The following is an 18,422-nucleotide window of genomic DNA, read 5'->3' as shown; positions in this document are numbered from 1 at the left end:
AATTCAGAATAGTATTTCTAGTCTAATAATGTGTTTTTTAAATGTAATATTCAAATTTGAATGTGACATTCAAATTCCTATGTGACATTCAAATTCAAAATAGTACTTCTAGTCTAATACTGTTTTATAAATGTAATATTCTAATTTGAATGTGACATTGGAAAACTGTAAATAACATTTGATAATATAATTTTTAAGAATATTTGTTCTTATCAACATTCTATTATGTAAATCGAATTTCTTCAATAACATTCATTCTAACATTTGAATTTGAATATAAACACATTCACCCATCCCTAATAAGTGTAAATTTGCTGTCCCCTTAAAATAACTCAACACACAGCCATTAATGTCTAAATCGTTGGCAACAAAAGTAAGTACACCCCTAAGTGGAAATGTCCAAATTGGGCCCAATTAGCCATTTTTCCTCCCCAGTGTCATGTGACTTGTTAGTGTTACAAGGTCTCAGGTGTGAATGGGGAGCAGGTGTGTTAAATTTGGTGTTATCGCTCTCACACTCTCTCAAACTGGTCACTGGAAGTTCAACATGGCAAAGAACTCTCTGAGGGTCTGAAAAAAAGAATTGTTGCTCTACATAAAGATAACCTATGTTATAAGAAGATTGCCAAGAGCTTGAAACTGAGCTGCAGCACCTTGGGCAAGACCATACAGCGGTTTCACAAGACAGGTTCCACTCAGAACAGGCCTCCCCATGGTCGACCAAAGAAGTTGAGTGCGCATGATCAGCGTCATATCCAGGAGGTTGTCTTTGGGAAATAAGCATATGAGTGCTGCCAGCATTGATGCAGAGCTTGAAGGGGTGGGGGATCAGCCTGTTAGTGCTCAGACCATACGCTGCACACTGTATCAAATTGGTCTGCATGGTTGTTGTTTCAGAAGGAAGCCTCTTCTAAAGATGATGCACAAGAAAGCCCGCAAACAGTTTGCTAAAGACAAGCAGACTAAAGACATGGAATATTGGAAACATGCACTGTGGTACGATGAGACCAAGATAAACTTATTCGGTTCAGATGGTGTCAAGCGTGTGTGGTGGCAACCAGGTGAGGAGTTCAAAGACAAGTGTGTCTTGCCTACAGTCAAGCATGGTGGTGGGAGTGTCATGGTCTGGGCCTGCATGAGTGCTGCCGGCACTGGGGAGCTACAGCTCATTGAGGGAACCATGGATGCCAACATGTACTGTGACATACTGAATCAGAGCATGATCCCCTCCCTCTGGAGACTGGACAGCAGGGCAGTATTCCAACATGATAACGACCTTAAACACACCTCCAAGAAGACCACTGCCTTGCTAAAGAAGCTGAGGGTAAAGGTGATGGACTGGCCAAGCATGTCTCCAGACCTAAACCCTATTGAGCATCAGTGGGGCATCCTCAAACGGAAGGTGGGGGAGCACAAGGTCTCTAACATCCACCAGCTCTGTGATGTTGTCATGGAGGTGTGGAAGAGGACTCCAGTGGCAACCTGTGAAGCTCTGGTGAACTCCATGCCCAAGAGGGTTAAAGGGACAGTCAACATTAAAAATAAACTTGCTTGAATAAATTACTTACAACACGATTATTGCAAACATCCTTATTCACATCCTCTAGTTCAGACAATCGATTTTGTAAAAAATAAAACAAAAAGCAACTGCCACTCTGAGCCGTTTGGAGAAAAAAAACATGGCTCCATAACTACTCCTCTCATATTTTTCTTCCTCAGGGCTAGTTTCAAATTCTCTCGGGTCACACTGAAGATTCTAACATCGACGCATGTGCATTGTGTCCGGTTTTTTTTTCCACTGAAGGAAGAGGCAGGGATGTATTTTAGTGTTGTACCAGTCCCTCTTACCTGTTGCGCTGGTGGTCCGTCACTGAATAGGGAACCTTTACACAGTGCTGTGTATAAAGAGGCAGCTACTGATGCAACATATGAATTACGCATGCGCAAATGGGCGTGAACGCTCAGGAGTCCTCGTTCAGTTAGAATCAGCTTGAGAGTGATGTCAACATAGGAGGAGTTTGGGATCCATTTTTTGCTTAGAACGGCAATTGGGTTTTTAAAAAAAATAAAAAAGATTCAGTCTGGACTATAGGATGCAAATAAGGATGTTTGTAATAATTGTGTTGTTATTAATTTATTCAAGCAAGTTTATTTATTGTGTTGACTGTCCCTTTAAGGCACTGCTGGAAAATAATGGTGACCCACACAAAATATTGACATTTTGGGCCCTATTTGGACATTTCCACTTAGGGGTGTACTCACTTTTGTTACCAACGGTTTAGACATTAATGACTGTGTGTTGAGTTATTTTGAGGTGACAGCAAATTTGGGCCTAGATTTGGAGTTTGGCGGTAAAAGGGCTGTTAACGCTCCGCGGGCTTTTTTCTGGCCGCACCATAAAATTAACTCTGGTATCGAGAGTTCAAACAAATGCTGCGTTAGGCTCCAAAAAAGGAGCGTAGAGCATTTTTACCGCAAATGCAACACTCGATACCAGCGGTGCTTACGGACGCGGCCAGCCTCAAAAACGTGCTCGTGCACGATTCCCCCATAGGAAACAATGGGACTGTTTGAGCTGAAAAAAAACCTAACACCTGCAAAAAAGCAGCGTTCAGCTCCTAACGCAGCCCCATTGTTTCCTATGGGGAAACACTTCCTACGTCTGCACCTAACACTCTAACATGTACCCTGAGTCTAAACACCCCTAGCCTTACACTTATTAACCCCTAATCTGCCGCCCCCGCTATCGCTGACACCTGCATATTTTTTTTAACCCCTAATCTGCCGCTCCGTAAACCGCCGCAACCTACGTTATCCCTATGTACCCCTAATCTGCTGCCCTAACATCGCCGACCCCTATATTATATTTATTAACCCCTAATCTGCCCCCCTCAACGTCGCCGACACCTGCCTACACTTATTAACCCCTAATCTGCCGAGCGGACCTGAGCGCTACTATAATAAAGTTATTAACCCCTAATCCGCCTCACTAACCCTATCATAAATAGTATTAACCCCTAATCTGCCCTCCCTAACATCGCCGACACCTACCTTCAATTATTAACCCCTAATCTTCCAAGCGGAGCTCACCGCTATTCTAATAAATGTATTAACCCCTAACGCTAAGTCTAACCCTAACACTAACACCCCCCTAACTTAAATATAATTTACATCTAACGAAATTAATTAACTCTTATTAAATAAATGATTCCTATTTAAAGCTAAATACTTACCTGTAAAATAAATCCTAATATAGCTACAATATAAATTATAATTATATTATAGCTATTTTAGGATAAATATTTATTTTACAGGCAACTTTGTAATTATTTTAACTAGGTACAATAGCTATTAAATAGTTAAGAACTATTTAATAGCTACCTAGTTAAAATAATAACAAATTTACCTGTAAAATAAATCCTAACCTAAGATATAATTAAACCTAACACTACCCTATCAATAAAATAATTAAATAAACTACCTACAATTACCTACAATTAACCTAACACTACACTATCAATAAATTAATTAAACACAATTGCTACAAATAAATACAATTAAATAAACTAGCTAAAGTACAAAAAATAAAAAAGAACTAAGTTACAAAAAATAAAAAAATATTTACAAACATAAGAAAAATATTACAACAATTTTAAACTAATTACACCTACTCTAAGCCCCCTAATAAAATAACAAAGCCCCCCAAAATAAAAAATTCCCTACCCTATTCTAAATTAAAAAAGTTACAAGCTCTTTTACCTTACCAGCCCTGACCAGGGCCCTTTGCGGGGCATGCCCCAAGAATTTCAGCTCTTTTGCCTGTAAAAGAATAAATACAATACCCCCCCCCAACATTACAACCCACCACCCACATACCCCTAATCTAACCCAAACCCCCCTTAAATAAACCTAACACTAAGCCCCTGAAGATCTTCCTACCTTGTCTTCACCATACCAGGTTCACCGATCCGTCCTGGCTCCAACATCTTCATCCAACCCAAGCGGGGGTTGGCGATCCATCATCCGGTGCTGAAGAGGTCCAGAAGAGGCTCCAAAGTCTTCCTCCTATCCGGCAAGAAGAGGACATCCGGACCGGCAAACATCTTCTCCAAGCGGCATCTTCAATCTTCTTCCATCCGGTGCGGAGCGGGTCCATCTTGAAGCAGGCGACGCGGATCCATCCTCTTCTTCCGTTGTCTCCCGACTAATGACGGTTCCTTTAAGGGACGTCATCCAAGATGGCGTCCCTCGAATTCCGATTGGCTGATAGGATTCTATCAGCCAATCGGAATTAAGGTAGGAATTTTCTGATTGGCTGATGGAATCAGCCAATCAGAATCAAGTTCAATCCGATTGGCTGATCCAATCAGCCAATCAGATTGAGCTCGCATTCTATTGGCTGTTCCGATCAGCCAATAGAATGCGAGCTCAATCTGATTGGCTGATTGGATCAGCCAATCGGATTGAACTTGATTCTGATTGGCTGATTCCATCAGCCAATCAGAAAATTCCTACCTTAATTCCGATTGGCTGATAGAATCCTATCAGCCAATCGGAATTCGAGGGACGCCATCTTGGATGACGTCCCTTAAAGGAACCGTCATTAGTCGGGAGACAACGGAAGAAGAGGATGGATCCACGTCGCCTGCTTCAAGATGGACCCGCTCCGCACCGGATGGAAGAAGATCGAAGATGCCGCTTGGAGAAGATGTTTGCCGGTCCGGATGTCCTCTTCTTGCCGGATAGGAGGAAGACTTTGGAGCCTCTTCTGGACCTCTTCAGCACCGGATGATGGATCGCCAACCGCGCTTGGGTTGGATGAAGATGTTGGAGCCAGGACGGATCGGTGAACCTGGTATGGTGAAGACAAGGTAGGAAGATTTTCAGGGGCTTAGTGTTAGGTTTATTTAAGGGGGGTTTGGGTTAGATTAGGGGTATGTGGGTGGTGGGTTGTAATGTTGGGGGGGGGGGTATTGTATTTATTCTTTTACAGGCAAAAGAGCTGAAATTCTTGGGGCATGCCCCGCAAAGGGCCCTGTTCAGGGCTGGTAAGGTAAAAGAGCTTGTAACTTTTTTAATTTAGAATAGGGTAGGGAATTTTTTATTTTGGGGGGCTTTGTTATTTTATTAGGGGGCTTAGAGTAGGTGTAATTAGTTTAAAATTGTTGTAATATTTTTCTTATGTTTGTAAATATTTTTTTATTTTTTGTAACTTAGTTCTTTTTTATTTTTTGTACTTTAGCTAGTTTATTTAATTGTATTTATTTGTAGCAATTGTGTTTAATTAATTTATTGATAGTGTAGTGTTAGGTTAATTGTAGGTAATTGTAGGTAGTTTATTTAATTATTTTATTGATAGGGTAGTGTTAGGTTTAATTATATCTTAGGTTAGGATTTATTTTACAGGTAAATTTGTTATTATTTTAACTAGGTAGCTATTAAATAGTTCTTAACTATTTAATAGCTATTGTACCTAGTTAAAATAAATACCAAGTTGCCTGTAAAATAAATATTAATCCTAAAATAGCTATAATATAATTATAATTTATATTGTAGCTATATTAGGATTTATTTTACAGGTAAGTATTTAGCTTTAAATAGGAATCATTTATTTAATAAGAGTTAATTAATTTCGTTAGATGTAAATTATATTTAAGTTAGGGGGGTGTTAGTGTTAGGGTTAGACTTAGCTTTAGGGGTTAATCAATTTATTAGAATAGCGGTGAGCTCCGGTCGTCAGAATAGGGGTTAATAATTGTAGGTAGGTGTCGGCGATGTTAGGGAGGGCAGATTAGGGGTTAATACTATTTATGATAGGGTTAGTGAGGCGGGTTAGGGGTTAATAACTTTATTATAGTAGCGCTCAGGTCCGCTCGGCAGATTAGGGGTTAATAAGTGTAGGCAGGTGGAGGCGACGTTGAGGGGGGCAGATTAGGGGTTAATAAATATAATATAGGGGTCGGCGGTGTTAGGGGCAGCAGATTAGGGGTACATAGGGATAACGTAGGTGGCGGCGCTTTGCGGTCGGAAGATTAGGGGTTAATTATTTTAAGTAGCTGGCGGCGACGTTGTGGGGGGCAGGTTAGGGGTTAATAAATGTAATACAGGGGTCGGCGGGGTTAGGGGCAGCAGATTAGGGGTACATAAGTATAACGTAGGTGGCGGTCGGCAGATTAGGGGTTAAAAAAATTTAATTGTGTTGCGGCGATGTGGGGGGACCTCGGTTTAGGGGTACATAGGTAGTTTATGGGTGTTAGTGTACTATAGGGTACAGTAGTTAAGAGCTTTATGAACCGGCGTTAGCCAGAAAGCTCTTAACTCCTGCTATTTTCAGGCGGCTGGAATTTTGTCGTTAGAGCTCTAACGCTAACTTCAGAAACGACTCTAAATACCGGCGTTAGAAAGATCCCATTGAAAAGATAGGATACGCAATTGACGTAAGGGGATCTGCGGTATGGAAAAGTCGCGGCTGAAAAGTGAGCGTTAGACCCTTTAATCACTGACTCCAAATACCAGCGGGCGGCCAAAACCAGCGTTAGGAGCCTCTAACGCTGGTTTTGACGGCTACCGCCGAACTCCAAATCTAGGCCTTACACTGTTATACAGGCTATACAATCACTACTTTACATTGTAGCAAAGTGTCATTTCTTCAGTGTTGTAACATGAAAAGATATAATAAATTATTTACAAAAATGTGAGGGGTGTACTCACTTTTGTTACCAACGGTTTAGACATTAATGGCTGCGTGTTGAGTTATTTTGAGGTGACAGCAAATTTATACTGTTATACAGGATGTACACTCACTACTTTACATTGTAGCAAAGTGTCATTTCTTCAGTGTTGTAACATGAAAAGATATAATAAATTATTTACAAAAATTTGAGGGGTGTACTTACTTTTATGGAATACTGTACATACATACAGTAATGGCCAAAAATATTGGCACACCTACATTTCTGTCAGATAATGCACCACTTGTACAGAAAATTGTTGTAATTACAAATGTTTAGGCATTCTCATGTTTATTTCTTTTGTTTGTATTGGTATGAGACAAAAAATTGGAGAAAAAAAAAAGTCAAATCTGACACATTCCATGCAAACCTCCAAAAATGGACTGGACACAATCATTGGCACCCTCAATTTAATATTTGGTAGCACATCCCTTGGAAACTATTAACTGAAATCAATAGCTTCCTGTAACCATCAATGAGTTTTGTTCACCTCTCTACTGCTCCAGGTCTCTCAAATTGTAAGTGTTCCTTTTCCCAACTGCTCTTTGAGATCTCTCTACAGGAGCTCTATGGGATTGATATCTGGACTCATTGCTGGCCAGTTCAGTACTCTCCAGCACATTGTCTTAAGCCATTTCTAAGTTCTTTTTGATATGTGCTTTGAGTCATTGTCATGCTGTAAGACCCATGACCTCTGATGTAGACCCAACTTTCTGACACTGGTTCTTACATTGCACCACAGAATTCTTAGGTAGTCTTCAGATTTCATAATGCCATGCACACAGTCAAGATTTCCAGTGCCTGAAACAGCAAAGCAACCCCAAAACATCAGTGAACCTCCACCATGTTTGACTGAAGGGACTGTATTCTCTTCTTTAACCCCTTAACGATCAAGGACGTACACCACACGTCCTCAAAAAAAATACAGTTAATGACTGAGGACGTGTGGCATACGTCCTTGGTCTGGAAAGCAGCTGGAAGCGATCCTGCTCGCTTCCAGTTGCTTTCCGGTTATTGCAGTGATGCCTCGATATTGAGGCATCCTGCAATAACCTTTTTTAGCAATCCGGTGCAGAGAGAGCCACTCTGTGGCCCTCTCTGCACCGGACATCACTGGCTAAATCCGTTGGTGGGTGGAAGCCGGTTCGGGAGGCGGGTGGCGGCCATCGATGGCCCTGATGATGTGGAGGGGGGCGGGATCGTGGGCGGCGGTGACCGGAGGAGCGCACCAGCGCGCGCGTGCACGGGAGGGCGGGGGCGGGCGCGTGCACGGGGAGGGAGCGGGTGGGAACCGCTACACTACAGAAAAGTTATGTATTAAAAGTTTTGAATAGTAGCATATTTATATAAAAATGAATTAGTCAGGGGGTGGGGGATTTGTCTGGGGAGGGGGGGAAGCTACACTACAGAAAAAGAACAAAGCAATAAAAAAAACCAATTTTTCTTGCAAACTGGGTACTGGCAGACAGCTGCCAGTACCCAAGATGGCCCCGAAAAGGCAGAGGGGGGGTTTAGAGAGCTGTTTTGGGGGGGATCAGGGAGGTTGGGGGCTAAGGGGGGATCCTACAAAGTAGCATATGTAAATATGCTAAAAAATTTATTAAAAAAACAAAAACAAAACTTTTATTTTAGTACTGGCAGATTTTCTGCCAGTACTTAAGATGGCGGGGACAATTGTGGTGTGGGGGAGGGAAGGGAGCTGTTTGGGAGGGATCAGGGGGTCTGATGTGTCAGGTGGGAGGCTGATCTCTACACTAAAGCTAAAATTAACCCTGCAAGATCCCTACAAACTACCTAATTAACCCCTTCCCTGCTAGCCATAATACACGTGTGATGCGCAGCAGCACTTAGCGGCCTTCTAATTACCAAAAAACAACGCCAAAGTCATATAAGTCTGCTATTTCTGAACAAAGGGGATCCCAGAGAAGCATTTACAACCATTTGTGCCATAATTGCACATGCTGTTTGTAAATAATTTCAGTAAGAAACCTAAAATTGTGAAAAATTTAGCGTTTTTTTTTTAATTTGATTGCATTTGGCGGTGAAATGGTGGCATGAAATATACCAAAATGGGCCTAGATCAATACTTGGGGTTGTCTACTACACTACACTGAAGCTAAAATTAACCCTTGAAGCTCCCTACATGCTCCCTAATTAACCCCTTCACTGCTGGGCATAATACATGTGTGGTGCGCAGTCGCATTTAGCAGCCTTCTAATTAGTAAAAAGCAAAACCAAAGCCATATATGTCTGCTATTTATGAACAAAGGGGACCGCAGAGAAGCATTTACAACCATTTATGCTATAATTGCATAAGTTGTTTGTAAATAATTTCAGTGAGAAACCTAAAGTTTGTGAAAAAAATTGTGAAAAAGTGAACAATTTTTTTTATTTGATCGCATTTGGCGGTGAAATGGTGGCATGAAATATACCAAAATGGGCCTAGATCAATACTTTGGTATGTCTTCTAAAAAATATATATATACATGTCAATGGATATTCAGGGATTCCTGAAAGATATCAGTGTCCCAATGTAACTATCGCTAATTTTGAAACAAAGTGGTTTGGAAATAGCAAAGTGCTACTTGTATTTATGGCCCTATAACTTGCAAAAAAGCAAAGAACATTGGGTATTTCTAAACTCAGGACAAAATTTAGAAACTATTTAGCATGGGTGTATTTTGGTGGTTGTAGATATGTAACAGATTTTGGGGGTCAAAGTTAGAAAAAGTGTGTTTTTTTCCATTTTTTTCTCATATTTTATATTTTTTTATAGTAAATTATAAGATATTATGAAAATAATGGTATCTTTAGAAAGTCCATTTGATGGCGAGAAAAACGGTATATAATATGTGTGGGTACAGTAAATGAGTAAGGGGAAAATTACAGCTAAACACAAACACCGCAGAAATGTAAAAATAGCCTTGGTCCCAAACGGACAGAAAATGGAAAAGTGCTGCGGTCATTAAGGGGTTAAAAGAGTAATTTATTTTTCTGAAAACAATAGAATGATGAGCTTTACCAAAAAGCTGTAATTTTATTTCATCTGTCCTCAGCACATTCTCACAAAAGGCTTTTGTCTTCCTCAGGTAAGTAACTCCAATCTGGCTTTTTTAGGTTTCTGTGTCAGCAGTGGGATCCTCTTGGGTCTCCTACCATACGGCTAGATTTAGAGTTTTGTCGGTAACAACCCACGTAGCTAACACTGACTTTTTTCTGGCCGCACCTTTAAAATAACTCTGGTATTGAGAGTCCACAGAATGTCTGCGTTAGGCTCCAAAAAAGGAGCGTAGAGCATATTTAACGCAACTGCAACTCTCGATACCAGAGTTGCTTACGGACGTGGTCAGCCTCAAAAACGTGCTCGTGCACGATTCCCCCATAGGAAACAATGGGGCTGTTTGAGCTGAAGAAAAACCTAACACCTGCAAAAAAGCCGCGTTCAGCTCCTAACGCAGCCCCATTGTTTGCTATGGGGAAACACTTCCTACGTCTGCACCTAAAACTCTAACATGTACCCCGAGTCTAAACACCCCTAACCTTACACTTTTTAACCCCTAATCTGCCACCCCCGCTATCGCTGACCCCTGCATATTATTATTAACCCCTAATCTGCCGCTCCGTAAACCGCCGCTACTTACATTATCCCTATGAACCCCTAATCTGCTGCCCCTAACATCGCCGACCTCTATATTATATTTATTAACCCCTAATATGCCCCCCACAACGTCGCCTCCACCTGCCTACACTTATTAACCCCTAATCTGCCAACCGGACCGCACTGCTATTATAATAAAGTTATTAACCCCTAATCCGCCTCACTAACCCTATAATAAATAGTATTAACCCCTAATCTGCCCTCCCTAACATCGCAGACACCTAACTTCAAACATTAACCCCTAATCTGCCGACTGGAGCTCACCGCTATTCTAATAAATGTATTAACCCCTAAAGCTAAGTCTAACCCTAACACTAACACCCCCCTAACTTAAATATAATTTAAATCTAACAAAATTAATTAACTCTTATTAAATAAATTATTTCTATTTAAAGCTAAATACTTACCTGTAAAATAAATCCTAATATAGCTACAATATCAATAATAATTATATTGTAGCTATTTTAGGATTTATATTTATTTTACAGGTAACTTTGTATATATTTTAACCAGGTAAAATAGCTATTAAATAGTTAAGAACTATTTAATAGTTACCTAGTGAAAATAAGTACAAAATTACCTGTAAAATAAATCCTAACCTAAGTTACAATTAAACCTAACACTATACTATCATTAAATTAATTAAATAAAATACCTACAATTACCTACAATTAAACCTAACACTACACTATCAATACATTAATTAAATACAATACCTACAAATAACTACAATGAAATAAACTAACTAAAGTACAAAAAATAAAAAAGAACTAAGTTACAAAAAATAAAAAAATATTTACAAACATTAGAAATATATTACAACAGTTTTAAACTAATTACACCTACTCTAAGCCCCCTAATAAAATAACAAAGCCCCCCAAAATAAAAAAATGCCCTACCCTATTCTAAATTACTAAAGTTCAAAGCTCTTTTACCTTACCAGCCCTGAACAGGGCCCTTTGCGGGGCATGCCCCAAGAAGTTCAGCTCTTTTGCCTGTAAAAAAAAACATACAATACCCCCCCAACATTACAACCCACCACCCACATACCCCTAATCTAACCCAAACCCCCCTTAAATAAACCTAACACTAAGCCCCTGAAGATCTTCCTACCTTGAGTCGTCTTCACCCAGCCGAGCCAAATTCTTCATCCAAGCGGAGCAATAAGAGGTCCTCCATCCAGTAGAAGTCTTCATCCAAGCGGGGCAGAAGAGGTCTTCCATCCGATTGAAGTCTTCATCCAAGCGGGATCTTCTATCGTCATCCATCCGGAGCGGAGCGGCAGCATCCTGAAGACCTCCGACGCGGAACATCCATCCTGGCCGACGACTGAATGACGAATGACGGTTCCTTTAAATGACGTCATCCAAGATGGCGTCCCTCGAATTCCGATTGGCTGATAGGATTCTATCAGCCAATCGGAATTAAGGTAGGAAAATTCTGATTGGCTGATGGAATCAGCCAATCAGATTGAGCTCGCATTCTATTGGCTGATCGGAACAGCCAATAGAATGCAAGCTCAATCTGATTGGCTGATTGGATCAGCCAATCGGAATGAACTTGATTCTGATTGGCTGATTCCATCAGCCAATCAGAATATTCCTACCTTAATTCCGATTGGCTGATAGAATCCTATCAGCCAATCGGAATTCGAGGGACGCCATCTTGGATGATGTCATTTAAAGGAACCGTCATTCGTCGTTCAGTCGTCGGCCAGGATGGATGTTCCGCGTCGGAGGTCTTTAGGATGCTGCCGCTCCGCTCCGGATGGATGACGATAGAAGATCCCGCTTGGATGAAGACTTCAATTGGATGGAAGACCTCTTCTGCCCCGCTTGGATGAAGACTTTGGCTCGGCTGGGTGAAGACGACTCAAGGTAGGGAGATCTTCAGGGGCTTAGTGTTAGGTTTATTTAAGGGGGGTTTGGTTTAGATTAGGGGTATGTGGGTGGTGGGTTGTAATGTTGGGGGGGGTATTGTATGTTTTTTTTTTACAGGCAATAGAGCTGAACTTCTTGGGGCATGCCCCGCAAAGGGCCCTGTTCAGGGCTGGTAAGGTAAAAGAGCTTTGAACTTTAGTAATTTAGAATAGGATAGGGCATTTTTTTATTTTGGGGGGCTTTGTTATTTTATTAGGGGGCTTAGAGTAGATGTAATTAGTTTAAAATTGTTGTAATATATTTCTAATGTTTGTAAATATTTTTTTATTTTTTGTAACTTAGTTCTTTTTTATTTTTTTGTACTTTAGTTAGTTTATTTCATTGTAGTTATTTGTAGGTATTGTATTTAATTAATGTATTGATAGTGTAGTGTTAGGTTTAATTGTAGGTAATTGTAGGTATTTTATTTAATTAATTTAATGATAGTATAGTGTTAGGTTTAATTGTAACTTAGGTTAGGATTTATTTTACAGGTAATTTTGTACTTATTTTAACTAGGTAACTATTAAATAGTTCTTAACTATTTAATAGCTATTGTACCTGGTTAAAATAATTACAAAGTTGACTGTAAAATAAATATAAATCCTAAAATAGCTACAATGTAATTATAATTTATATTGTAGCTATATTAGGATTTATTTTACAGGTAAGTATTTAGCTTTAAATAGGAATAAGTTATTTAATAAGAGTTAATTTATTTAGTTAGAATAAAATTATATTTAACTTAGGGGGGTGTTAGGGTTAGGGTTAGAATTAGCGGTGAGCTCTGGTCGGCAGATTAGGGGTTAATTGTTGTAGGTAGCTGGCTGTGACGTTGTGGGGGGCAGGTTAGGGGTTAATAAATATAATATAGAGGTCGGCGGTGTTAGGGGCAGCAGATTAGGGGTACATAAGTATAACGTAGATGGCAGTCGGCAGATTAGGGGTTAAAAAAATGTAATCGAGTGGCGGCGATGTGGGGGGACCTCGGTTTAGGGGTACATAGGTAGTTTATGGGTGTTAGTGTACTTTAGGGCACAGTAGTTAAGAGCTTTATGAATGGCGTTAGCCCAGAAAGCTCTTAACTACTGACTTTTTTCTGCGGCTGGAGTTTTGTCGTTAGATTTCTAACGCTCACTTCAGTCACAACTCTAAATACCAGAGTTAGAAAGATCCCATTGAAAAGATAGGATACGCAATTGACGTAAGGGGATCTGCGGTATGGAAAAGTCACGGCTGAAAAGTGAGCGTTAGACCCTTTTTTTAATGACTCCAAATACCGGCGGTAGCCTAAAACTAGCGTTAGGAGCCTCTAACGCTGGTTTTCACGGCTACCGCCAAACTCCAAATCTAGGCCATAGTGTCCCTTTTCATTCAGATGGAGATGTATAGTGCAAGCTGACACATTTGTACCCTGTGCCTGAAGGTCAGCTTGAATTTGTCTGGAAGTTGATCGAGGTTCTTTATCCACCATTTGAACAACATTTTTTTTCTTTCGTCCACGTCCAGGGAGATTAGCTACAGTGCCATAGGCTGTAAACTGCTTGACAACAGTGGACACAGGAACATTATGATCTCTTGAGATGGTCTTGTAACATTGAGATTGTGCATGCTTTCCCACAATTTTTGTTCTCAAATCCTCAGACAATTCTTTGCTGCTCTTTCTCTTCTCCATTGTCAGTGTGGCACACAGAGACACACAACTGAAGGGTTGGAATGCAGTTATTGGAATGCAGTTATTACTTACAATTTAAAGAAGGTGCCAATAATTTTGTCTAGTCCATACTGTATATATTAATTTGTAATATATAAATATATATATATATATATATATATATATATATATATATATATATATATATATATATATATATACTGTATATATATATATATATTTTTTTTTTTTTTATTATTATTTTTTTTTTAAATAAAATAATCAAAAATAAATGTTTCCCTGCCTGTGTCTTTGTTTTGTTTTTTGTGTTCTAAAATTAAATAAATGGTCTATATTTATTTAAGACTTTATTGTACAAAAATTAAAATAGAAGCATGGAAGAACCAGCAGTAACTGTCATGAAATTGGTATTACAGGCGTAGCACTGACAGGCTTACGCATTTCGGATTGAATCCGTGGTCGGATTCAATCCGAAACGCGTAAGCCTGTCAGTGTTACGCCTGCAATGTCAATTTCATGACAATTACTGCTGGTTCTTCCATGCTTCTATTTTAATTTTTGTACAATAAAGAATTGAATTGTATTGATGCCAAGTGTCGGATCTACTACTTCTTTAAGTCTTTCTACTCCAGTAATCATCCGGACACTTACAGCTGCCATTGAGCGGTACTTTGGAGCAGGCAATGGGCGCATAACATTGGCTGGAGGGTAGGTCATGTGATCGTGACGTAGAAGGTAGCCGAAGAACGCTGAAGACACGCCGAAGACATCCTGTGAACGAGATTGCTATGAAGTGAGAACGACGCTGTCCCTACTTTGCACAGTACCAGGTTACCCGTGCGGTGAATTCAAGTGGTCACTCAATGTGATTATATTTATATTTATTGGCAGTTGCAAGTTACCTCTGTTCCCCTCAAAGTGTAGCCATATCATTATTACTTGCGCATATAACATTACAACTTATAACTTACATGTATATGTTTCATTATGACAAATAAATATTTTATAAAATACATTTATAGTTGTTTTCTGACACTTGGTTCCAATCCCCTTGCAAGATGCATATATATATTGTATGTATATATATATATATATATATATATATATATATACATATAGTGTATTCCAGTCTTCAGAGAAAAATGGAAAAAATGTAATAGGATACCAAAATCAAACCATTGCACTCACAGGACTTTCATAATTCATCAAAGAAATGTATTGGAACATTTGAGGATATATTCCCCTTCATCAGCATAACACAACAAGTGAAAATCACACCTTTATAGTGATTACAAAAAAGCAAAATTCATACCTCCCTCTCATCTAATGTGTTGGAACGTAAGCTTGCATTCCACTGTCACATATTACTGGAAGTGTGCATTCGTCTCTTCCGGTAGTGTACCGCAAATCTATGTGTAATACATCTTAATTGCCACATTGTTAGGATGTGGTCATACCGCAGGAATATGAAGTCACACTGTGTCACCTTAATGGCATAAGATTTAGCACAATGATTTATGGCACTGGCACTCACATTAGAGATGGGACTGTAATAGTGATTTACACTTGGCATAGCACCAGCTCTTCCTTTAAGTTATGTAAGTCACTGTTTAATCCGGACTGTCCAGATATGGTGTCTCTTATTAGATTTCTGGTGTATGCCATTCGGAAAGTCACTATACACAGTGGTTTTGCACATTAATATACGGGGGCAGACACAGAATGTGTAGGATTAACACACAGACACCTAGAATTTTTTTTAAATCGCTCTGAAATAGTGACACTGGTTTACTGTATACACCTTTGGTGCATAGCTTAAGGGCAGGAAGAATTTCCAATTGTCGGCAGTAATCATGGATAAACTATAAATAGAAGGGGGCACGTATAGTGAGTTGAACTTCAGGTCATCACCCTGAACTGGACACAGGATGAGTACAAGTTACACTGATAAGACTCTCTAAATTAAGGTATTATTCATAAACTGGTTAACACGCATATAGGTATAATGTGTACAATGTTGCAATTAAGATGTATTACACATAGATTTGTGGTACACTCCCGGAAGAGACGGATGCACACTTCCGGTAACACGAGACAGTGGAACTCAGGCTTGCGTTCCAACACAGTTTGGCGCCACTAACACGAGAGGGAGGTATGAATTTTACTTTTTTGTAATCACTATAAAGGTGTGTGTTTTTCACTAGTTGTGTTATGCTGATGAAGGGAAGTATATCCTTGAAAACGTTCCAACAAATTTCTTTGATGATTTGTGAAAGTCCTGTGAGTGCGCACACACATACATATATATATATATATATATATATATATATATATATATATATATATATATATATATATATATTAAACCAAAATTCATTAAAATTATGGGGGGGAGATAAAAAAACTGAAATTAAAATCCTCAATGTCTCAAAATTAACTCAATGTAAATATTTGCATAGGAAATTAGCACATCTAGGCAAGTATCCCCGCTTGCTTTTCCCCAGAAATTCTTAATATACATTGTATATTAAGAATTTCTGGGGAAAAGCAAGCGGGGATACTTGCCTAGATGTGCTAATTTCCTATGCAAATATTTACATTGATTTATATATATATATATATATATATATATATATATACACACACACAATGCACAAGAGGATTCTGGGTAAGATATGCAAATTATATATTCAACATATCAGATTTTTTGCTTCATATTGTGTTAACACACAGAGATTCCCTAATAGGGAGAGTGCAGCAAATACAGAAATCACTGGTAGATAGCCTGTTTCGTTCTTGTTGGAACTTATCAGTAGCAGATAGATTTCAGATTGCTGCTTAGGTAAAGATAATTTCTGGCTTAAATCAAAGCAATTTTTATCAGAAAATGTATGTATATGCATGTATAAATACATAAATACACAATATACATGTATTGTATACAAAGGCATACACACACATTTTATATATACAGTGGATATAAAAAGTCTACACACCCCTGTTAAAATGTCAGGTTTCTGTGATGTAAAAAAAAGAGACAAAGATAAATCATTATTTTAGTTTTTTATTTTTATTTCCCTTTACCTAAAAAATTTCAGTTTGTTTTTCAATTGAGATGTACAGTTTATAGGTCACATTAAAGGTGGAAAAAGTTCTGAAATGATTTATTTATTTATTTAGGTATAGATATATATATATATATTTATATATGTGTGTATAGATAGATAGATAGATAGATAGATAGATAGATAGATAGATAGATGATAGATAGATAGATAGATAGATAGATATACAGTGGATATAAAATGTCTACACACCCCTGTTAAAATGTCAGGTTTCTGTGATGTAAAAAAATGAGACAAAGATAAATCATTTCAGAACTATATATATATACACATACACACACTCATACAGTATATATATATATATATATATATATATATATATACATACACATATATATATATATATATATATACACATACATATATACACACACAGTATATATATATACACACACAGTGTATATATATATATATATATATATATATATATATATATATACATATATATATATATATATATACATACACACACACACACATATATATATATATATACTGTATATATATATATATATATATATATATACATATACACATACATACATACATACACACACAGTATATATATATATATATATATATATATATATATATATATATATACACACAGTGTATATATATATATATATGCCCATGCATATATTTACACACACACACACACATATATTATAGCCCTTTCCGTTCAAACACCTTGTCATATACCACATACCTTTTAACCCTTTTAAAATTATTATTTATATAACTAATTTTTTTATTAGGTAGTGTATATATGACTTTTTCACTTGATTACTGGAAAAATTACACTGACAATACTGCCCAATGTTCCCAAAATCATAATCAGCTGAAAATAAGTACAAGATTGTAATTATCTGGTATATTTGCTTATTATGAAGTGACTCCATAAATGCTTGCTTACTACTGTAAGTTTAGTAAGCATCAGATTGTAGAATATACTGTAGATGCTTGTACAACACAATAGTGAATGTTTTTAATTGTTTAGAATAAACTGATGTTTAACCCTGTGAAGTGCTGGTTGTGTTAGAACTATAAAATACAAAATTGGTCCTGATTTTGAGATGGTTACATTTTTTTTAAACACTAGCTTTTAGACAATATTTTATTTATTATTTCCCTTTACAATTTTAGTCAGAATTTTGTTTCTTTTTCACATTGTAATAAAAACATTGTTTTCATATGGGTGGACTATGTAAATTGTACAACTACCATTCAAATATTCCTGCCATAAATTGGCTATCATTTTGTATGAACAAAAATGTGTTATTGCAAATGGTTATTTTCATTTTATAAACTATG

This window comes from Bombina bombina, chromosome 11 (genome assembly GCF_027579735.1).
Source record: "Bombina bombina isolate aBomBom1 chromosome 11, aBomBom1.pri, whole genome shotgun sequence".
In the NCBI taxonomy this organism is placed as follows: Eukaryota; Metazoa; Chordata; class Amphibia; order Anura; family Bombinatoridae; genus Bombina; species Bombina bombina.
Note: the sequence above shows the minus strand (reverse complement) of the source record.